Source organism: Balaenoptera musculus, chromosome 16, assembly GCF_009873245.2.
Source record: "Balaenoptera musculus isolate JJ_BM4_2016_0621 chromosome 16, mBalMus1.pri.v3, whole genome shotgun sequence".
NCBI classification, from domain to species: Eukaryota; Metazoa; Chordata; class Mammalia; order Artiodactyla; family Balaenopteridae; genus Balaenoptera; species Balaenoptera musculus.
The window spans coordinates 5,652,120-5,675,518 of record NC_045800.1 but is presented as its reverse complement, the minus strand read 5'-3'; the positions used below and the strand labels follow the sequence as shown (position 1 = coordinate 5,675,518).

The following is a 23,399-nucleotide window of genomic DNA, read 5'->3' as shown; positions in this document are numbered from 1 at the left end:
CGAGCACAGAGGCAGTGATGGGTACAAGCTGGCATCAGAGACACAGAGCTCGGGTAGGATGTCCTGGTTGCCACTTGGGGGAGTGCCCTGGCTTAGCTGAGGGCTCTGGTCCCCAGCCAACCCTGGGAATCCCCTCACCACCCAGAGCCTCAGTTTCCCCATGAGGAAACTTGGAATAATAATGCCTGCCGCTCACAGGGTCGTTAGGAGGATCAGGTGAGCAAAATGGTGAGCAAATAGCATGTAATAGAGTCACATAAGGCATCATTTCCAAAGAACAGTTGCATTTCTTCTGCCCAAATTATGCTGCACACAATTCTCCTCATAGGGAAGAACAAATCCGCCTCTGTATCAGCTCTGTTTCTTTTACTTTAACCTTTGTATTCTATTGCTTTTGCTACAAGTTAAGAATGTTGCCTATAGCCTGAAATATACAGAGAGCCCATTCTCAAGGCTCTGACCTTTATGGGTGTAACACTTTTCCATTCATATAGAGATAAAGTTGCAGAACAGAGACTAACGTTTGTCTTGGAGGTTTATAGGAACATTGTGACCAGACCTCCAGGGACAGCTGTAAGAACAAAGGATTCTGACACCAAGAAATCTGCAACAACGAACCACACCCCCTCCCCTTCTAGTATAAAAGAAGCCTGAATTCTACCTTGGGGAAGGTGGTTCTTTGGAATAAAGTCGCTATTTCTTGCTGAAACAACTCGTCTCTCAATTGATCAGCCTGTCCTGCAGCAAGCAGTACGAGCTTGGACTCAGTAACATTCTCTCTGCACATATAATATACAGTAAGCCCCCTACATACGAACCTTCAAGTTGCGAACTTTCAAAAATGCAAACGTGCGTTCGCATGTCCAATCACGTAAGTTAGTTCACGTGCCTGGCGTACATTGTCACGTGCATGCATCCTCAACAAGTGGTTGTGCTTTTGTGTACTTTACTGTACAGTACTGTATAGAGTCCAATAGTACAGTATCTTTATTTCAAGCTTAGGATGTCCGGAAGCAAGCGTAAAAGCAGCAAGGATGTAGCTGGTATTTTACTGTGCTTTTCAAGGTACTGTACTGTAAGATTAAAAATATTTTTTATTTTTTGTTTGTTTTTTATGTATTATTCGTGTGAAAAGTATTATAAACCTATTATAATACAGTACTATATAGCCGATTGTGTTAGTTGGGTACCTAGGCTAACTTTGTTGGACTTAACGAACAAAATTGGATTTAGGAATGTGCTCTCGGAACGGAACTCATTCATATGTAGGGGACTTGCTATAGTGGAGATTTAAAGGATGCTGAAAATTATTGGATTCTGAATTTCAAATCATTCAGAAATGCAGATGCATGATATACGCCTTTTCACTTCATTTCATGTTTTGGTGCTATTTCTGTTAACGCAGTCATTGGGAAGTGGGAATTACAAGCCTTGGATCAGGGGTCTGGGCCAGGAGAGGGCAGGTGACAAGCACCCGGGGTTTGCTCTGAGCCCACACACAGACCTCTCTTCTGCACGCAGCCTCCTCTCAGCTTTTGGCAAATATGCGCCTTGAAGAGTTCTCCCTCTCCACACGGAAAGCCATGGGGGTAGACTGAATGAAGACATGATTCCAAATGACTTTCCTGAAAACAGAGCATCAGTCCGTGGCCCAGAACCGAACCCTTCCTGCAGCAGGCGGGAGCTCAGCAGATCACACGCGGCAGTGCTAGGACTTGGAGGGTGGAATGTTAAACTTGCCCCTTTGGAGGCAATGGGAATGTTGAAGCCGAGAACGAAAACACAGTAGGAGATAGAAAAGACCTCAGAGGTAATTTAGGCCAACGTTCTCATTTGAGTGTTAAGACAACAGACCCCGAGAGATTAAATGCCAACCCAAGACCACACAGTGGAGTTCCCTAGTCCTTAAACAGAATACTGTCCGGTTCTGCCTGTGGTTCTCCCAAGGAGGTCAATGAGAAAGAAGGTCAAGACCAACTGATGGCAGCCATGGTTCCCATGGAAACACAGCACAACCGAGATTGATGCCCAGGAGGCATGCTGGACACGCCCCAGGGAGCGGCATGGGGGCGCCATCTTAGATTTGGAAACTCCCAGAAAAAGACAGGGAAGAAATTCAAGCAATAAAGAAATTAAAATTCAACAAGGACAGCAAAGGAAGAGGGCACCACTTGGCTCTCTGGGGGCTGTGAAGGCCATTCCTGAGACCCCACAGTGACCATTTGAACCAGCTTTTGCTGGTACCTATCTGTTCCCAACCAGGACCTCCTGCAAACCTGGTTACAAAAAGAAAAAAAAAAAAAGGCCAAGTCTTTGCTGTCACCACAGCACACCAAAGGACCCCGGGCAACACAGAGGCCAGTGCACTGCCCATCCGACTGCTTTGACTAGCAACGAGAGGTTTGCTGAGGGGTGCTGGCCGCTGGTGAGAGCCGCCCGTCTTAGGCCGTGCCAGCCAGCAGTGGCTCCGGAGGTTCCTAAGATCGTCAAGGCTGACTTTCTCTTCCCTTGACCACAGACGGGGCTGGGCTTTAACCAGCCTTTGTAGCCACCAGAGAAAGCAGTCACGTTGTTACCAAATGCAAGTCCGTGTGTCCGATGCATAGTGAGGCCAAAGGATACCAAAGCGTGGGAGTTTGGAGCAGAGAAAGTTTTGTCGCAGGGCCGCAGAAGGAGACTGGTGGCTCATGCCTTCAAAACCCGGAGCTCCTGGAAAGCTTTCAGCAAAGTCCTTTTAGAGGAGAGGTGAGGGAGGGGCGTGGTGAGTTGCAAACTTCTCGGTGTCAGATCCTTTGTTCTTGAGGTCAGGTCATGGTCAGGTCAGGATGTTCCTGTAAATCTCCACCAAAACAAATGTGATTCTCTGTTCTAACAAGAGAGGGAAGGTCCCAAGGCTCGACTTTCACACTCTGAGGTCCAGGCCTGGCTAAGAGGCAGGGGTGCCTGCGGGGGCCGGATCCCCCCCACACCCCCGGGAGCGCTCGTCCCGCACCCAGCCTGGCTCCTCCCGCCAATGCCCAGGCCCGGCTGAAGAGGCCGCTCCCAGCTGGCGGCGCCCTCAGGGCCAGGTCCCCAGACCCTGCCCAGCCGTCATCACCGAGGCAGCCAGGCGCCCAGGTCCCCGCCGGCCCGCAGGCTCCTCAGGCCGCCCAAACAGGGGGCCGGGCCCCAGGAACCACGACCCGTGGAGACCACGGCCGCCCCATGAGGTCGCGGAGGCGGGGATTGGGGGAGTTTCGCGGCCGCCCCAAGGGCTGGGCCCGGCCCCGGCCCCCTGCCTGTCCCCAGGCCCCCAGCTCACCCGCCAGCCCGAGGCCGGAGGGCCTGGAGGGCCCCGGGGAGAAGGCCGCCACCACCTCTTACCTCACTCTCTGCCGCGAAGACCACGCCCACTGACCCACCCTGATGGCGGAGCGCGACCTCTGACCTCTGCGCTCACGGTCTCCAGGTAACAGCTGAGCGCTGCCAGCTGTGCGCCAGCTCCGCCCAGTACAATCCCCCCCACCCACCCACCCCCACCCCCGCTATGCTCAGATACGCCTCAAGTTTGAGGAGAACATGTGGGTATGTTTTGGATAGAGAGGTTAATGGGAAACCCGGCAGAGGAACTGGGTTCTAGGGGGCCTCGGTGTCAGTGTGACCTGCAGCAGGTCTCGGGAGTTCTTGGTCAGTAAGACTGGTTGGAAACCTCAGGACTGTCGGACTTGATCCCTCATCATAGGAAGAGGACAGAGGCCCGCAGGGGGCGACGCTTGGTGGAGAGTCAGCGGGATGGAAAGGGCACAGTCAGGGGATGGGGCCCCAAACTCAGTAGCATGTGATGACTTACAGACAAGCCCCTCCCCTGCGCTTCAGTTCAGTTATCAACAAGCCCCTGGCGGCTCTGACACCCCTGAATGTAAGAGTGGGTCAGTCCAGCCCGTGCGTGGACATAGCAGAGAGCGGCTTCCCACCCAGGGCCGTCCCCCACCCCAGGGGAGGCAGCAGGCCCCCTGCAGAGAAAGCCTCCTCCTGTCTGGGCCACTGAGGAAGGGGCTCAGGTCCTTCCAACCAGCCCTGGAAACAGCACTCTCACTCCCAGCGGGGCCACCACCTCCACTAGCCCCATCACTGCCCCATCGGGAAGCACAGTCTCCGAGTCAGAAGACTCAGCTCTCTCTGGGGCTCCCAGCACTGGCCCTGCAACCTCGGGTGAACTGCAAACCACCATTGCCTCGGTCTCCCCATCTGTTTCACAGGGTCACGAAAGTGCCTTCCTCCTTGGGCTTCTGCGGAGATGGAGGGCTGGCACATGTAAAGGGCTTGGGGCAGCCTGGCACTGGGCGTGTGCTCTACAGACCCCAGCTGTAGTCGCCCTCAAAAGGCAAAGATTTTCAAAGTGGTAAATTGCCAGACGTATTATTTGAATAATAAGTAAGGAAGATTGTTAAGGAGAAACGGACTGAACGGGACGTCATAAGAGCCCAATTCTAGAACTCCCTCCACCATGCAGTGGTGACCGGAACCAGGGCAGGACAGCCTTGACTTCCCCAAATGCAAAACAGAGATAGCCTCCCCGCCGAGCAGTTTGGTGTGAACATTGTGTCAGGTAGTCAGTGTATGCAAAACTTTGGGACTGACATATACACACCACTATATTTAAAATAGATAACCAACAAGGACCTACTGTGTAGCACAGGGAACTCTGCTCAGTATTCTGTAATGACCTATATGGGAAAAGAATTTGGAAAAGAATGGATGCATGTATATGTATACCTGAATCAATTTACTGTGCACCTGAATAAATAAACTATATATTTAGAAAATTATACTTTCTCTTTGTGTCTTTCTACTACTTTCTCCTTTGGCTTAAACTATTTGAGTTTCTGTCACTTGCAACCAACAGAGGTTGGGCTAGTCCTTGAAAATCCATTATTTTATTAAACAAACACACGTGACGTGCTTCTCAGTGCTGGGCGCTGTACAGGCAGCAGAGACACGCAGATGAAAGGGACACTGTGCCTCCACAAAGAGTTCACCGCCCAGCAGTGGGACAGACGCCTGACAAGCAGGTCCCCAGAGCACAGGGAGTGCTTCCAATGAGGGAGTTTTGCATCGGCTGATGGAGACCCTGAGAAACCCTCAAGGAAGAAAGGACATTGCAGTCTTGAAGGATGCCTGATGGGCTGACAAACCCCCATGGCTGAACTTGCATGGACAAAAGTGAACCGTAGGCCTTCACTTTTCACTTTCTGTGCATACATTTTGCCATAAAGTGTCGCAGCCAAGAAGGGGAGGCCTTAACTGAAGCCATATTTACTGCAAATAATCATCACTCTTTCTGGAAAACAACTACCTGAATCTTTTGCTGTTTTTTTCTTAAACCAAATACTCAGTCATCTATAAAAGTTAGATCCCTGACCTTATTAATGTCCTGCAGAAGATCCTACTTAATTTTCCCCAAACTGGTCCCTGAGGTAACTAACTAAAACTGTACAATTGTTAGCAATTGCAATTCAGTGACACCAAATCAACATAAATAAGCCTTGAATGTATTTAGTGTTAAAATATATGTGAAATTAATCTCTTCTTTCTCCCTTGCCCCTGATACAACATGTAGGATTGTATAGGATATCCAATGAAGTATTTAAATAATGAATTATTCAAAAAGAAAAGGAACTACAGGTACCTGATGCCAGGAATTTATGCCTATGAATTCTTAATCTCTTCTCCAATAAGATTAGCATTTACGACTATGAAAGACATCCTAATTATGCAGTTTCAGAGCTGATTTTCTGCAGGGCCTGTGCAGAACTAAAAGCATTAGGCAACAATAAAAACAGACGACTATGAATTTCTGAATTCATAATTTGATTTCCCTTTTGGGGGAAATGACATTTTTATTTACGGGTGCTTCACTCATCAGGTGGGAGCTGAAGTTTTCTCTCAGAGGCACAGTGCTTGCTGAGAGAGCATCTAAACAATCATCCTTTTAAAACAGATGTGTGAAATTCACAAGGGCTGCCAGTAGAAATGATGCAATGTATTTCTCCTCCTCTTAATCCCTACCCGCTGGGGTTCTAAAACAAAACAAAAGAATTGAGAATAATATGGCTGATTATGGGATCCTGCACCTTTTAACGGTAGGAAGAGAATGCAAGTTTGCTTGATGAACCCCATTCCCTTGCAAATCATTCAGCTGTGCTGGGTTTTAGCATCAATGAATGGAAAAGGGGTGATCATTTCAGTGATCACTTACAGGTTCTCAATAGTTATTTGTTCAATGGATGAATTAAATGAAAAGGTATCAACTATCTTTTCTTGTATGGTATACTTTTTCTCCCATGGCTGGCCTTACATGCACAAAAGTCAACGGAAGGCCTTCACTTTTCACTTCCCATGCACACATTTTGTCATAAAGCATCAGAGCCTGTTTAATTTCCCCAAATTGGTCCCCGGGGTTACTAACTAAAACTGTATACTCTTTTCTCTTCTGTAAATGGAAAAAACTTTTTTTCCGCTTCACTATACAATGTTTGGAAACTACAATAATTTGATGTTTCTCCTAACTTTCCAAGAGGAAGTGGCAAAACCAAGGAGAAAACTGGAGCAGTGGCACCCACCACATTGCCATATTCATCTACAAGATTCATTTTCTCCCCCTTTGCAAGCCTTCAAAAATCATTTACTTTGCACCCGCTGGGTGTTCAGCTCTGGGCCAACTACTCCAATTCCCCGTTCAAAGCCACTTGTAATACTGGTAAAAACCAAAGCAACCCACAACAAGGGAGAGATCACACAGCCCTCCTTCAAACTCATTGGGAGGAATGAGTTATTTGAAGACAACAAATGGTATCTTCATATCTTCTCTCCGATGTCTGAATAGATTTTGAATAAAGAAAACCTATGACTTCGTTAGAAACTATGTTTGATTTTTAAGTATATATTTTGGCAAGCCTGAGGGGGTGGTGAAGATTGTGGTTGAAACTTTAAGGAAATATAAAAATCAATTTGGTATTTACATCCTCGGTCAATTTTACCCAAGAGGAAAACCTTTAGTGTCAGCCACTTGTCACCATCCTGCCACGAGAAACGGATGCCAGGCCGGGCTGTGGGCAATGAACAACGTGGCGGGGGGAGGAGGGGGGTGTTATGGCCTTGCCCCGAGAGAGGACTCCACTCTGCCCAGATTTCCTTCTCACAGATACACTGACTGTCACTCTTTGCCATGTTTCCTTGCTTGTATGAATTAATGAGTGTGTTGAACAAATTCCTGAAATCCAATATTTATCAGGAAAACACCCAAGCCCCAGGGGAAACCACAGGCCTAGCACCAGCCAATAGTGTGGCCACTGCCAACCTCTGGGACTCCCAACCCTGACCCTCCCTCCCATGGGGACAGCAGGTGGGCAGCTGCTTGGGGGACAACCAGACCCCGCCCTCAATGCAGAGTGGCAGGCACCTGTGTGGGTGAGCCCTCATCCCAGGCCACAGCTGACACTTATTGACAGAGAATGGCCTTCCACATGCACCCACTGGCAGTCAGGCCCCTGTCCTGTCCTGGTCAGAGGATGGGCTTTCCTTGAGCCCCCAGAGGATCCCCTTACTGGGTACCAAAGTGGTAACTCCAAGGTTCTCTCCCACTTTATGGAGGAAACACAGGTGGCCAATTGGGTCCTCCTCACACAGTAAGACCAGCAACCAGTGTGGGCAGTTTCCTGGTTTCCCAAACATTATAAAAAGCAGTTCCATGTAATGACTGTTTTTGCACACGCACACACACACACACAAACACACACACAAACACATCCACAGAAGATGTGTAATACTCTGTGTGCGTTTTCTAAAAATAAAATAGGCCTGGTACAAGTTACCTTTTAGGTCATTTCACATAAATATAAGAATTTTCTAGCCACCTCAGCTGTCCACCAATGAATAAGACCAGAGGCCTGCAAACTATGGCCTGTGGGCCAAATGTGGCCCACAGCCTGTTTTGTAAATAAAGTTTTATTGCCACAGAGCCACCCCCATTTGTGTATGTGTTATCTGCAGTGCCTTTGCTCTTCACAGGGTGGCCGAGTTGAGTGACTGCAGCACAGAATGTGTGGCCTCCAAAGCCAAAAAGATTTGCTATTTGGCCCTTGACAGAAAAGGTTTGCAGCCCCCTGAAATGAGACCTTCTGGTGAGGCAGTGAGCTCACTCTGTAACCGTGAGCCTGAGAGGAGACCCCTGCTTTGACCGTGGCGGGTAGACTAGCCCAGGGTTACCGAACCTCCGTGTGCTACAGAAGCACTGGGTGCTTCTGAAACCACGTACCCTCAGGCCCCGCCCGGCCCCTGGATCAGAATCTCCGGATGAGGGGGGGGAGCGGGGGGTCCGGGAAACAGGGCTCAGCTCTCCAACACCCCCAATGACGACATTTTCCATCACTCTCTGCTCTTTCCCAAGCATCGTCCCACTCATTGCCCTGTTTAGTTCTCACGGCACTGCGAGTATGAGAGGATGATCCTGATTCCCATTTCACAGATGAGCAGGTGAGGCCCCTGCGGGTAAGTGGCAGAGCCAGGACTCAGACGAAGTGCAGAACCTCTTACACTGGCCCTGACCACTCTCCGTGACCTCTAAGATCTGCAATCCTATGAAGTCCCCAGTGAAACAGGAAAGTCAGCCCCAAAGACCAAACCCGCTTCTCTAGCCTGTAACCCAGCTGCAGTACATGCTTGGGCTTGGTGCGCCCCGGGAAAGCGGGATGCCCGCCAGGTGTGTGCACCTTGCAGTGAACGGTCCCAAGTGCTGGGCACCAGGCTCGGACCAGCCTAAGACTCTGGCTTTGACTCTGGCTAAGACTATGGCTGAGAGCAAGGCAGCACAGCCCCTGCCCCCATGGAAGGTGCTGAAAGAGTTAGAGGGGAGGGGAGGGGAGCCTGACCCAGATAATTCTATGAAGATCTACTCGCCGCTGTGACTTGCTAATCGCACTCCCACCTGGTCCCCCGTCCCTGTACATCTGCTCAGCTTCTCCTCACTTTGCTCTGCCCCCAACTCAGATGCCGTCTTTGGAAAGGACCCTCCCAGGCCAAACACCTCCCTTGCCCTACTCGGTTCTTCTTCATGTTACTTCTTATCCCAACATATATATTCATGACTGTTTTCTATAGTCTCTCCCTTACCCCCAAGAAGGTAAACTCCCAGAGAGCACGGCGTGGTGCCACCGGTGGTGGTGCTGGTTCTCAAGTGTGCTTCCTCCTCCCTGCCTTCCTTCCTCCCTGCCTTCCTTCCTCCCTGCCCCCTTTCCACTGCCTAAAGCTCGGATGAACGATAGGTTTATGCCAGGCTGTTATGAAAGTGGATGTTGGGGGATTTGCCCTAAAAGAAGGACTTACAGGGTTTAGACATTCTCGGCAATATCTGGAGAGGCGTGGGTTGGTGTTACATGCAGACCTCGCACCTAAGGCCACGCCTGGAGCCCTGGGACGCTGCATCGCACGTCTCTTGTGGCGCCGTCCAGTCCCCTCCACCCCGTCTCCCTCTTTCTGTGCAGCTCTGGCCAGCTTTGTGCAGGGCCACCAGCAGGGCCACCTGGGTCAGTGGGATCAGGGGCTGGCGGATGCCCAGGGACAGGCCTGAGATGTGCTTCCTAAGGCTCATCCACAGGGCTGGTGACGGAGCACCAGCTGCCCAGGGTGCCTGCCCCACAGACCCTCTCCCTGGCCTTCCCACCTTCTCAGTTTCCCTCCCTGGTTCCTCACTCATGCCCGCTCCTGGGTACACATCCCAGGTCAGCTGCTGCAGGTTCTGCTCTCAGGAGAACCCGGGCTGGGCCCAATTCCAAATCGCCTATGGTGTCCCCTTGACACCTCACCTCTAGGTCCCTCAGGGACCTCTCCTATCCCATCTTGGACCTTGAAATCTGTCCCCCAGGCACTGTGGTGGTGCCCATTCTGCTCTCAATGGGATGAGTATCAGAATCTCCGCTGGGTCCTCCTAGTGTCCAGCTCAGTGCCCTGCTCAGAACAGAATCCCAGTAACCATCGGTTACATGTGATAGTGTGGTCACAAATGCATCCACACAGAGGGATAGGGAATGAAGCCTGTGAGTAAGGAGACTGTCAGAGGCCACGAATCGCCTTCCTCACAGAACGCTGAGTTAATCACCATTCAGAGTACCTGGTATGACTCAGAGGCCCAGGAACGCTTCCCATGGTCCTGCTCGAGGGTCAGCATCCTTCTCCTGGGGGAATCAGGGTGAAGGATTGTCAAACACTCAGGCAGGTCACAGAGAGGCTGAATGCCTCGCTATAGGTTTTTCTCTGATTCCAACCTGTCTTCAAGGGGGTATAAGCCTGAGGAAGTATCACCGAGGTGTTATTTTGAAACCCATGCCGAGAGAGTATAAGGCTCTCTCTTATTGATTCAGAACCGGTAAAGGGAAGTGTAGGCCTAGCAGATTTTGCCCCAGTGGGCATCCCTGTTGGGGCATCCCTGTTAGGGCACCAGCAAAAGGAACAGACTCCGTAATAGTAAGCTGCTCGTCCCGCCACTTCTCCAAAGCTTGCCAGCATGGGTATCTCCAGCCTTTGTCCAAACTCCATCCGTACCCGTGAATGGGTAACTCTCTCACCCTGTAAATAGGCGTCTCCCTGCTGGGGCAATAGCTTTCTGTTAAGAGGTTTGAATATAATTCAGCAAAGTGCACACCTCTTTAGAACAGGATTTCATTTCTAAGCTGCATTTGAAGTGATCTCACGCCCGTTAGGAAGCCCACACCTGCCAGATCTCCTCAGGTGTGTTCCCTCTTTTTCTTTTTTTCTAACACTCAGCTTTAATAGCCTTTTTTTTTATTAATTTTTTTTCCATTCCAGTTTACAAGGTATATTGAATATAGTTCCCTGTGCTACACAGTAGGCCCTTGTTGTTTATCCAGGTGTGTTCCATCTTGATCACCTGGAGGACTCCTCCTCCCCCTGCCCGCCTCAGCACCTGTCTGAGAGGCCTCCACAGGCCAAGGGTGACAAACAAACTGTAGCATCCTCGCTGACAGGAGGTGAAGCCTGCTGGACCAGTCTGGCCAGTGTCTATGTCCAGCACGCACTGCCCACCGTGCCAACTTGCTGCGCCCGGGCACCAGGTGTGGGGCAAGGCTACCTCAAGGTGCAAATCCGCTCTGTCCCCTTTCTCATGTCCCCAGGTTCTCAGTCTTGGGGCTCTTCACCCTTGGCTGCCTTGCCCGGCCTGTGTTCCCGGCCAGCCCATCATCCGAGGGGATGGACCTCGGATTCCATCTCTCCTCCCTGGAGCTGATCACAAAGGGCGCCTCCTCGGGTTTCCTGCATGCTTTCTCCTCCCCATCTTCGGTTTCCTTGCTCCTGCCTTCTGCCTTTGCTAAGGTTTCTCTGTGCTTCTCATCCTACAGTTAACATTCAAATTGGTTGACAGCCCTATTTTTTTTCACTAGACAGACATTTATTTCTCCCTGTTGCCCGTTCTTCCCTTAGGTTAGTATAACACAGGACACTGAGGGAAAATAACCCTCTCTAAAAATGGGCTGAAGAAAGAAGAGGGACTGGTTTTCAACTGGATCATTCAGAGTTTGTCATTCAGCATCACACACAAACTCATTGATCAGAATTTTGAGTACACTGACGATGACCAAAAAAGGGAAAGAAAAAAAAAACAAAGAAAACTATTCGTTTTATCTTAGGTAGCTGAATTCATAGAAACATTTCCTATTACAATGTGAAATAAGAAGCAACTCCCACAATTTAAGTAATTTCTATCCCAATCTGAACTTAAGACACAAATTATAATACTATGCGATATTAGCCTAAGTTAACGTGGCAATGAGAGTTCTAAAGTGCTTACTGACCATAGCACCGGAGTCAGTGTTTCATAAACAAGAAAACAGCCTTGTTTTGGAGAAATGAAATGAACCAGGAATATAGGGCCAGACCCATCCAGTGCCCTTTTCAAAAAGAAGAAAACAGAAAGTCTGAGGGTTTGGTTTGGGGAAGGGGGAGGTTTACATGAAGAATCCACCCTGCCAGCCAATAGCAAAGGCTAAAATAGTTTTCAAAGGTACAACCTGAGTCCTCTGAAGAAAGGAGTGGCAGCCCTTTCGGCGTCTTAGCTAGAAAATGACTAATTCCGAGTCAAGCTCAGGTCCCGCTGGGTGGAGCCTCCTGTTGCCCAGTGTCCAGACTTTCCTGCGCCAGCCGACCTCGTCCCCGCTGAAGCTGATGCTCTCACCTCCCCCCGCCAACTCCCCCAGAATTTCAGTGAAACTCGGCTGCCTCCTGCTCAGGCATTCACTCCGTGGACACTTTCTGATGAACAGGCGCAGTTCCAAGCAGGAGGAACTCAAGGGTAAGTGAAACACGGTCCCTGAATTGTGCACCCTTGGTGGGAAGGTAGAACGGTGCAGACACCATGGAAAACAATATGGCGCATCCTTAAATAATTCAACGTGGGATTATCATGTGACCCAGCAATTCCACTTCTGGGTATATACCCAGAAGGACAGAAAGCGAAGTCTCAAAGAGATATTTGTACACCTATGTTCATCGCAGCCTTATTCACAACAGCCAAGTGGAAGCAACCCAAGTGTCCATTAATGGATGAACAGATAAACAAAATGTGGTCTATCTATATGACGGAATATTACTCAGCCACACACAAAAATGTTCTGACGCGTGCTACAACATGGATGAATCTCGAAGACATTATGCTAAGTGAAATAAGCCAAATACAAAAGGACAACTCCATGACTCCACTTATAGGCAGTACCTGGAGTAGTCAAATTCATAGAGATGGAAAGTAGAATGATGGTTGTCAGGGGCTGGGGGAGAGGGGAATGGGGAGCTATTATTTAATGGTTACGGAGTTTCAGTTTTGCAAGATGAAAGAGTTCTGGAGATGGATGGTGGTGATGGTTGCACAACAATGTTAGTGTACTTAATGTCACCGAAGTGTACACATAAAATGGTTAAGATGGTAACTTTTATGTTATGTATATTTCACCACAGTTAAAAATATTTTAAGAAAGAGACCAAGCATGGTGCCTGCTCTCAAGGCTCCTGAAGTCTGGTGGCCCTGGGACAATGGCCTCCAAACCTGGTCTGGGCACTTGCACAGACATGCTGGTGTCCACAGGGGTGGGGAAAGATTACATCTTTTATTTATACATACTTTGATCTCATCTTTTTTCAATATCTGTATAGAACATGTTAATACAATAGCTCGTGGTCATACTTTAGAGGCAAAAATTGGTCCTATGTTAGGAGTGCCCTTAAAATTCTTCACTGGTGGGGATGAATGATGGAAAGTCATCTGGGGCCCCCATCCTGGAGGACACTTCACAGAACTGGAATTGTTTCCTCCTCGGTGTGGGGTAGAGGTGGCGGCGGGTTGGGAAGCATCATAAGTCACGTTGCGTTGGCGATGACAAGTGGCAGTGGGGATGTGGTCCTTGTCCCCTAGGCCACCAAACTTGTATTAGGAAGGGCAATTGAAGGTCCAGAAACAATGACCCTGTTCCCCTCCCCTTTCTCCAGTGGGGTCAAGGGGAGTTCAGGTGTTACTCTCTTTGGGGACCTTTTTCTGCTGCTCTGGGGACTGCTTGTCACTGTTCAAAACTGTGAATGGCTGAGCCTTGCAAAACCATTGCTGCGTCACCTCCACCTCTGATCTTGGGGCCAAGTTCACCCACTTGCCCCAAAATGAGAGGGTTGGGGGGCTCTCCCTACCAGAATAAGAGCCTGCCATTAGATGTCCCACTGTGGTTGGTCTTCTCACAGCCCCACTCTCAGGGAACTTGTGACAGACTTCTCCAGGACTGGGAGGATGGCACCGTCCAGGGTTGACTTCTTCCCGCTGGTCCTCAGAAGTGTCCTACGGCAGCCCCGCCACTGAGCACCCTCTGTCTTGGGTAAATTCCAGTTCCACTCTGGAGGGAGGAGAATTTGCTGAGGTTTCCAAGGAAGGTGCTCATCCCTGCTCTGGGCAGGCCGGGAGACACTGGCTCCTTGTGCATTGGAGGAGGAGGGGGCTGTGAAGTCTGGAACTTCGACAGCCATCTCTCCCCTGAGGACAAAGCCTGACAGCAGGGAAGCCAGAGTGGATGCCCAGAAAGCAATCAGGCCCCTGATGACATGGAGTAGCCAAATCAAAGCATCCCCGAAGTCCACCTGCTCTAGACTGACCAGCTGCACATGCAAATTAATCCCAAACACTGTTTAAACTCAGTTTGAGTTCATGACCCAGTGCATCCTAATTATACACTGGCTCTCTGATTTGGTCCTATTTCATTTTATTTAATCATTTTTTTAAATGAAGTATAGTTAATTCACAATGTTGTGTTAGTTTCAGGTGAAGAGCAAAGTGATTCAGCTATACATATCCATACATTCTTTTTCAGATTCTTTTCCATTATAGTTTATTACAAGATATTAAATAGAGTTCCCTGTGCTATACAGTAGGTCCTTGTTGTTTACCTATTTTATATATAGTAGTGTGCATCTGTTCATCCCAAATTCCTAATTTATCTCTCCCCCACACACATTCACTGTGTTAAATTAGAAAACTGGTAACCATAATTTTGTTTTTTACGTCTGTGAACCTATTACTGTTTTGTAAATAAGTTCGTTTGTATCTCTTTTAAGATTACACATATAAGCAATATCATATGATATTTATCTTTCTCTGTCTGACTTACTTAGTATGATAATCTCTAGGTCCATCCATGTTGCTGTAAATTGGCATTATTTCATTCTTTTTTATGGCTGAGTAATATTCCATCGTGTATGTGTATGTATGTATGTGTGAATGTGCATATATACATATATCACATCAATCTTTATCCATTCATCTGTTGATGTGGTCCTATCTCATTTTTATTGCTGACTTTGATAGACCAAGAGACTCTCCTTGGACTTCACTCAACCTGGAGCTACTTCTGGTGGGACATGGATGATGGCTTCTGTGCTCCATTCACTCTCAGGAGCCAATGAGTTCCACCCTTCATCCTGAGGTCTCTGTTCATCCTCTTGACTTCAACACCACTTCTCTCCACACATGGACCCAAGCCCACCCACAAAAGACAAATCACAGGAGGGAGAGACGATACCCTGTGTATTTACTTGGAGCAAAGGGGAGGGCCAAGCGCCATGATTTCGAGCATCTCTGTTACTCTCACTCAATTCCCCATAGTTGCCTCATTTTCCTCATATCTTACCTGTCTATTAGGGGAAAGAGGGACATGTTTATGTTTTCTTATATCTCAGCCAATTGTGTTCACAGGATGCTTCCTGCACTGTGATTTTTAATCTGATTAATAGGCTTAAGTCCCATTTTTATTTTATCTTGTCTTGTCCTGCTTTTGTTCTATCAATCATGTCACAATGTAGAAAGTAATCAAAGTAGCATAACAGTAGCTTATTCTTCCCCGATTCATGTATCCTGGTCGCATTTATCTTGCTGTTGCTCTTTCACCTTATTTCTTTCGAGGATTACGTGAACATACACGTGTGTTAAATTAGAAAAATATACAACCTTGTAAGAAGGAGCTATCATTTGCATAAAATACTGCCACCTGACAGCCTTGTAAGCCACTGTAGACATGACAGGGCTTAAACGTGAAGTTCAAGGCTACCTCGCCATACACAGCAGATGTCTTCCAGGAAAACCCAGTGTATGTCAAGAATACTGTAGTTGGGTCATTCTTGAAATACACAAGAGGATCCAGATTTTTTTTTTTTTTTTTAGTGAACTGGTGGTGAGTCATTTTCTACAGTTAACAATGCTTATTAAACTATTAATTATTTGCAAACATTGCTCCAAGTTTAAGTTGTTGCAATGTTTTCTTAAGCAGGCTATACTGATAGCTTCTCTCTCCATCAAAGAGCTCCTTAAATCACATGACCCCATTGACTGCAGATGATTGGCTAAGAGGTGGAAGCTCGATTCAAGCTTAGCCAATCAAATTTCCTCAGGGAAGCTTTGTCATCAGGGGCAAAGAGAATGAGCCAACTAGGTGAGGCCTGCCGTTTAAGGCTGACCATGCCAGGACCGTGTGCAAGGGGATGACCAGAGAAGCTGGGCTGCAGAGAGCAGAAAAAAGCAGACTGGCAGCAAAGATGAAAGGGGAGAGAGAGCTGCCAGGGCACCCTGGTCTGGCTGGCCGGTCCTCACTGTATTTAGGATCCAAGGAATACACTTTTATTCTGACCACAAATCCCACAGTACTTGCGCCTACACGAGCAGACCTTTGTACCTTGCAGTCGAGCAGTCACACCGACTAGGATTCATTTGGCTCTGCAGGATGAGCACAGGGAGCCTCTCATCCACCCCCCTTTCTCGACACCAGAGGCTTCTCCCAGGCCATCAGCTTCCCTGGCCCTGCCTTCCTTTCTTCTTCCTTTCTAATTCACCCGCTGCTCACTCATGAATGGCTTCTGGAGAGGGCTGCAGGGAAACACTCAATGATCTTCTAAGACGCCCAAGTCCTCATGATGGGAATTTCCAAGTTTTTACACACTCATGCCTTGGTTATAACTAATGGAATTTTCAAGTTGAAAGGAACTTTATGTTAAAAGACCACGTGGCCCAAATTTTGTGCAAATTTGCAAAATAATCCTGATTTCAAAGATTCTGTTCAATTTTCAAACCAATTGATCATTTTTGTTTCAGAAGATGTTCTTCCTTCTTCTACTGGGGATCAGAGAGTAAGAATGGACCCAGTAGCTAATCTCAAGTAGCTCTTGAGAGGGTCAAACATATACAGTGGAAGTCTTGTGGAAGGTCAAATATATACAGTGTGTTAGGATTCTGGGGGTTGACAGAAACCCACCTGTACCAGTCTGGACAGAGAGAGGAACCCACTGGCTCAAGGAATCCATGGATGGATCAAAGAATCACAGTGCCAGAGGGGCAAGGACTTACTGGGAATCAGGAACAACTGGATTCTCCATCTGAACTCTCCCTCTGCCTACACCGTGGAGGCTTAGTTTACTTAGTAATGGGTGGGAGGAGATTGTCTCCCATACAGGATTAGAATAAGTATTAAAGTTTAAATACCTCAGAGAAGTGCCTAGGATGATACGCCTTGTAGGAGCTCGATAAATTTCCCTATTTCCCCTTATAGGTGTCTCACGGTAATGAAGCCCAAGAACATACAATCTGTTACCCGACATGCTTTGTGTGGGGTGTAATGGAAAATGGGCAATGGGAGGAAAGGGAGGAAAAGAAGAGATAAAGGAACTTTTGAGTCACTGGAGAGAATCTTCCAGGCATTTTTGAGTCCAACAGAGATATTCTCTCCTCACAAAAACCAGAGAGGTGTATTCAACCTCTCTGCCTGCCAGGATAGTTGCAGAAATTGTCTCGAAGAAAGCCTTATCACAAAAGAAACCACACCTCCTAAATAATGCACAGATAAGTAAAATATTAAAATGGAACATCTAGAGCTAGAAAAATAGAAATGTATTTACAGTGTTTATGGAACTGAGTCAGCAAATCGCTGTAGATTCAAGAATGAATTTGGACTCAGAGAGACTGAAAGCACCCTGAAATTAGGATATAAGTATTGACTTAAAAATAAGTGAGGGGCAGTGAAGATGGCGTCGGGCAGTGGGACAGAAAACTTGGACTTTTGCTGAATGTGGGACAAAGATGAATATGAGAAGCTCACCGAGAAGAGGCTCATGGAAGAGAGAGAAAAGAAGGATGGAAAACCAGTGCGGCCAGTCAAGCGAGAGCTTCTCCGGCATAGGGACTACAAGGTGGACCTGGAATCCAAGCTCAGGAAGACAACAGTCATTACCAAGACCACCCCACGGTCATTACCAAGACCACCCCACGGTCTGAGATGGGACAACACTACTGCAATGTGTGTGACGGTGTAGTGAAAGACTCCATCAACTTCCTGGATCACATTAATGGAAAGAAACATCAGTGAAACCTGGGCATGTCTATGCGTGTGGGACATTCCACTTTGGATCAGGTGAAGAAACGTTTTGAAGTCAACAAGAAGAAAACGGAAAAGAAGAAGAAGGATTATGATTTTGAGGAAAGGATGAAGGAACTCAGAGAATAGGAGGAGAAGGCCAAAGCCTACAAGAAAGAGAAACAGAAGGAGAAGAAAAGGAGGGCAGAGGAGGACTTGACATTGAGGAGGAGGATGAGATGGCAGCTGTGATGAGCTTCTCTGGCTTTGGTTCCACCAAGAAGAGTTACTGAGGCTTTCTACGCTTGGCTTTTTGCCAGGCCTAACTTTGTGTGTGTGGGTGCCATTTTGGGGGAGGTACTGGGGAAAGTCCTTAAGAGTGGCAATGGAGGGGGCTGGAGGGTGGGTGCTTGTGGTTTCCCTCTGCCTTGGGAGAGAGCACAGGATGCAAAGGAACGTGCTGTGGCATGTTCCTTCAGCCTCAGTATTTCACTGGAGACAGAGGACCTCTGATCATCTGAGTTCCCAATGAAGAAAAACCTCCGCTTCTGAGGCTGCTTTCCCGAAACTCCCCCTGCATCTTTTCCTTTTCATCTGTCCATCTCATCTGAGCATCGTACATTTATCCTGTGTTCTGCCTATGTTTTAATTTTTACTCTTGCTTAGCCTACAGCAGAAGGGTTCTCTGGGTCCCCAGTTTCCAGCTGATAGCATATCCTTGACTGGCCCCTGCTTTCTCCATTCTCCCCCAACCCCGCCCCGTGGTTCTCTGGCCACCTGTGCACACATGTGTACTTCTGCCTGGGTCATTGGTATGTGTGGGTGTGTGTGCATGAAACTGTCACATAGAGGGAGCCTGAACTAGAGCCTCAAGAGCATTGCTGCCTTGGGGTCTGGTGTTCTCAGCTTCCTCAGAGCACGTAACAGGAAATTAATTAGGATGAGTGTTTGGTGTGGTTTTTGTCTGGTGAGTTTTTTAACCTTTGTTCTTCATATGTAAACCGTTCAGCTTTTCCTATTTGTTTCATTTTATTGAGGATTACTCTGTTTTTGTCTTCCTTGTAAGCAGGCTCTTGGAAGAACCTGTTTGATGCAAAAATGAAAAAGGAGAAAACCTCATATGGGAGCGCTTGGGTCTCAGAGGCTGTTCAACATGTATAATAAATGGCATTGACTGGGCCTATTTCAAAAAAAAAATAAGCGAGGACTTCCCTGGTGGCGCAGTGGTTAAGAATCCGCCTGCCAATGCAGGGGACACAGGTTTGAGCCCTGGTCCGGGAGGATCCCACATGCCACAGAGCAACTAAGCCCGTGCGCCACAACTACTGAGCCCACGCACCACAACTACTAAAACCCGTGCTCCTGGAGCCCGTGCTCCGCAACAAGAGAAGCCACCGCAATGAGAAGCCGCACACCACAACAAAGAGTAGCCCCCTCTATCCGCAACTAGAGAAAGCCCGGGCATAGCAAGGAAGACCCTATGCAGCCAAAAATAAACAAATAAATTTATTTAAAAATAACATTAAATAAAAATAAGTGAGCATTCTTAGAGCAACTGCCATGGGCTGATACTGGTTAGTAGATTAGACGCAGACAAACTCAAGGAGACTAAAAGACGCAGGACAAAACTGCTCTCACCATCCCTAGCTGAGGTTTCACCAAAACCCTGATGAGGAGAGATCCGAAGGAAATAATCAGAAGTGAGGAAAAAGATATTTTTTAAACGGCAAAGGTGCTGATTATAATATAAAAAAGAAACAACTGAAATTTCCAGGTAAGAAAGCAAATTATTTCAATACCATTTATATAACATAAAATTGTACACACACAGAAAGCGATACAAAGGGAATGTGATAGATTATTACCAGTGGTCTGCTTTGCGTGGTGCTACTATATAGGCAATTTTTTCTTGCTGCATTTCTTTTCAGCAATGAACCTGCAGTACTCTTCATTAAAAACAATTTTAGGGAAATGTTTAAAAATGATTTCTCTTACTGTTGAAGAGTGGTACCTGGGAAATCAAACAGATATTTGATGAGAAGTACCTGGAGCGTGAATTAGGTGCATAACTGACACTTACTGGGTATTGGGATTCCAGGTGCCAAGCAGAGGGCTTAATGGAGAGAAGGTGCTCATCTAATCCTCACAAACCACCCCCCCCCACAAGGGGGAGTTGTGAAGGGTGAGGTGAAGCATGACAAGTGTGACTCCCTGGGGCAAAGACACAACGTGGAGGTGGGCTGGGGTCTGACTCAGAGCCCACCCTCTAGACCTCTAGGGGAACAAGTCACCCCATCAAAGCTCATCCTGCTCAGTAAGACGCTCCATTAAAACTAACACAAAAGTTGCTCATTTAGTTCTCATAAGGGTCCTGGGGCAGGTACAGAAACCAAGTCTCAAAGAAGTCAAGCAACCAGACCACAGGCGCACAGCTGGAAGGGGCAGAGCACAGATGCGGTCCTGCCTTCCCGATTCCCATCCCATGGCTGAGATTCCAACTCTGCTTGGCCCACCTCGGTCCAGGGGTTTTCCCCGGAAATGCAATAGCACATTCAGCAGGGGGTTATCAGAGACTTCCCAGGGGCTAATCACCAGGACCCCAAGGACGACATCCCTGCCTGAAGGAACACAGATCCCCCGGGATGTGGGCGTGCGCACAATCACAGCACGTGACATGACTGTTACGGTGATAGGTATGAGATTTAAAATCTTCCATGGAAGACCCAGGAGGATGCCCTAGTGGCCCAGGAAATACGGAAAGAAGCCAGTTAGTGTCTGTTGCATATGGTAATCGACTCGCCTGTTGAATTTGAGGCCTGTGGCCCGCGAGTCAGACTGGGGCACTCCTGAGAGATCCAGCTTAACACAGAATCCAGAGGTGCATCCTACCTTGATTTACCTCCCATCCTCCCCTGAAATGGGGTTAGCACCCTGTTGATCTGAACGTCTTTCATCAGCAAATGCACTACAGGCTACATATCATGTATGCTGCTAAGTGGAGGCACCAGCTCAGCAGCCAAACTTCCTGGGGACATTCAAACTCCGGATCCTGAGCCTGTATCCCAGAAGGGCCAACTGCGGCCATCACTCCACCTACTGAGTCAGATTTAGTGACAGCCCACAGTGAGCTGACTCGGACGGTAGAGGGGAAAGAACAGTGAGAAAGGGAGCCAAACCCCTGATCCCAAATTCTGTCACTAATTGGATTCTCTCCCCTCCCTGTATCTTTCACCCTCTTTTCCACAATCAATGCACTTGAACACTAGACTCGCCGAGTTTTGTAACTGGAATTAGCTTTGGTGCTGGCTGCCTTCTAGGTTGAACACAAGAAAAAACAAAGCGTAAAGGAGTTAAGAACTCTCTTGACATCACACAGCCAGCTCGAGGTGTCCTTCCCATTTATTCTAAATGGAAGCTGTTTGGGGATAATCTTTTTTTTTTAATTCTTGGTTTTTTCGGCATGTACTTTAAATTTATTTATTTATTTATGGCTGTGTTGGGTCTTCGTTTCTGTGTGAGGGCTTTCTCTAGTTGTGGCAAGCGGGGGTCACTCTTCATCGCGGTGTGCGGGCCTCTCACTATCGCGGCCTCTCTTGCTGCAGAGCACAGGCTCCAGACGCGCAGGCTCAGTAGTTGTGGCTCACGGGCCCAGTTGCTCTGCGGCATGTGGGATCTTCCCGGACCAGGGCTCAAACCCGTGTCCCCTGCATTGGCAGGCGGGTTCTCAACCACTGCGCCACCAGGGAAGCCCGGGGATAATCTTAAATAGGAGCTAAAGACTCCACCCTGAAGATTATTCCCAGGAGCAGAAGCGGAAACTGGTGAAAACGGGTTAAACCAGCAGCTTTAGGAAGCCTGGTCACTGGGGACCCAGAGGTCAAAATGGTACCCTCCTCCCCCCTCTCTCCCCTCTGCACCCTTTGTGGGGTGGGTCCCTTCCCCCTGCACATCTTGAATGGAGTTTTCTGTCCACACGGAGTAAAACCAAATAAGGAAACTCAGATGTCTGGCTCGATGGAATGAGCGCAGAGTGTGTGATCTGCAAAGCCAGACCCACCAACCAGAGGTCAGGGCCCTGCAGCTCGTCCCAACACCGCCATCTGCTCTGTGGACTGAACAATTGGAGCTTCAGTGTCTTTTTTAGTAAAACAGAGGCAATGTTTGCCTTACTCACCTTAGATAGTAGCCCATTAAAAATAATTATTAAAACATAATGGGACAAAAAAAAATAATAATGAGACTGCCCTGGCGGCACAGTGGTTAAGAATCCACCTGCCAACGCAGGGGACATGGGTTCGATCCCTGGTCTGGGAGAATCCCACATGCTGCGGAGCAACTAAGCCCGTGCGCCACAACTACTGAGCCTGCACTCTAGAGCCTGTGAGCCACAACTACTGAGCCCGCATGCCACAACTACTGAAGCCTGTGTGCTTAGAGCCCATGCTCTGCAATAAGAGAAGCCACCGCAATGAGAAGCCAGCGCACCACAACAAAGAGTAGCCCCCGCTCACTGCAACTAAAGAAAGCCCACATGCAGCCAAAAATAAAATTAATTAATTAATACAAAAATAATAATGATTCTGACACTTGTTACAATGGTAGGGAGATTTATTCAAGACTACTGCAATAGGAGAGAGACCAAGCTCAAGGGCAAGTTGGTGATTTATAGCCAAGGAACAGAGTGAGAGGCTCAACGGATGGAAAATTCCTAACAGGAGACATCAAGGGTCAGGGGGATTCTTGGGACTTTCCTGATGGTCCAGTGGTTAAGATTCCATGCTTTCACTGCAGGTGGCATGGGTTCGATCCCTGGTCGGGGAACTAAGATCCTGCATGCCGCGTGGCCAAAAACAAAACAAAACAAAACAAAAAAGAGTCAGAGGGATTCTTGCTAAAGGCAAGCCGAGGTGATCAGATATCAAAAATGGGAGATGAGAAGTTTGATCAGATATCAAAAGTAGGGGGTTCTTGCTACGATGGGCTGGGCAGACCAAAGATAGGACAAGGGCCAAAGTCAAGACCTAGAGGAAAAGATGTCTCAGAGGAGGATAAAATTGGGTCCAGGACAAAGTGTCTGTCAAGCCACAGAATCAAAAAAGATACTCTGTAAACTGCATGTTTGAAAACTGTAACAAACAATTTACATAACTTTTTTTTGTTGTTTCTATCCCTTATAGACATTGGCTATGAAAATTATTTAGAAATAATTTGTGTTTAATAGCTGGTAAAAAAAAAAAAACACAGTTGGCATTTCAAGTCTAATCCAACCAAATACACAGTCTTCAGGCTCTGGAAGCTCTGAGAAACAAAGAGTTCAGGAGCCAATGATGTTATGACCATCTGGCTAATCTTTTTTCACTACCATCATAGCTAATGGCCAAGCAGTCCATGGACCTCTGGGGGCTGGACCTATTAGGCATCTGAGTGATGGGCACAGCCAGCTGCCTGTAAGACTCTTGGGATGGTTCCCACTGCACAGTT

At 47.9% G+C, this 23,399-nt stretch overlaps 1 pseudogene; it reads left to right on the top strand.

The window, feature by feature from the left end:
- The first annotated feature begins 17,589 nt into the window (after nucleotides 1-17,589).
- LOC118882687 lies at nucleotides 17,590-18,256 on the top strand (annotated as a pseudogene).
- Nucleotides 18,257-23,399: the final 5,143 nt, after the last annotated feature.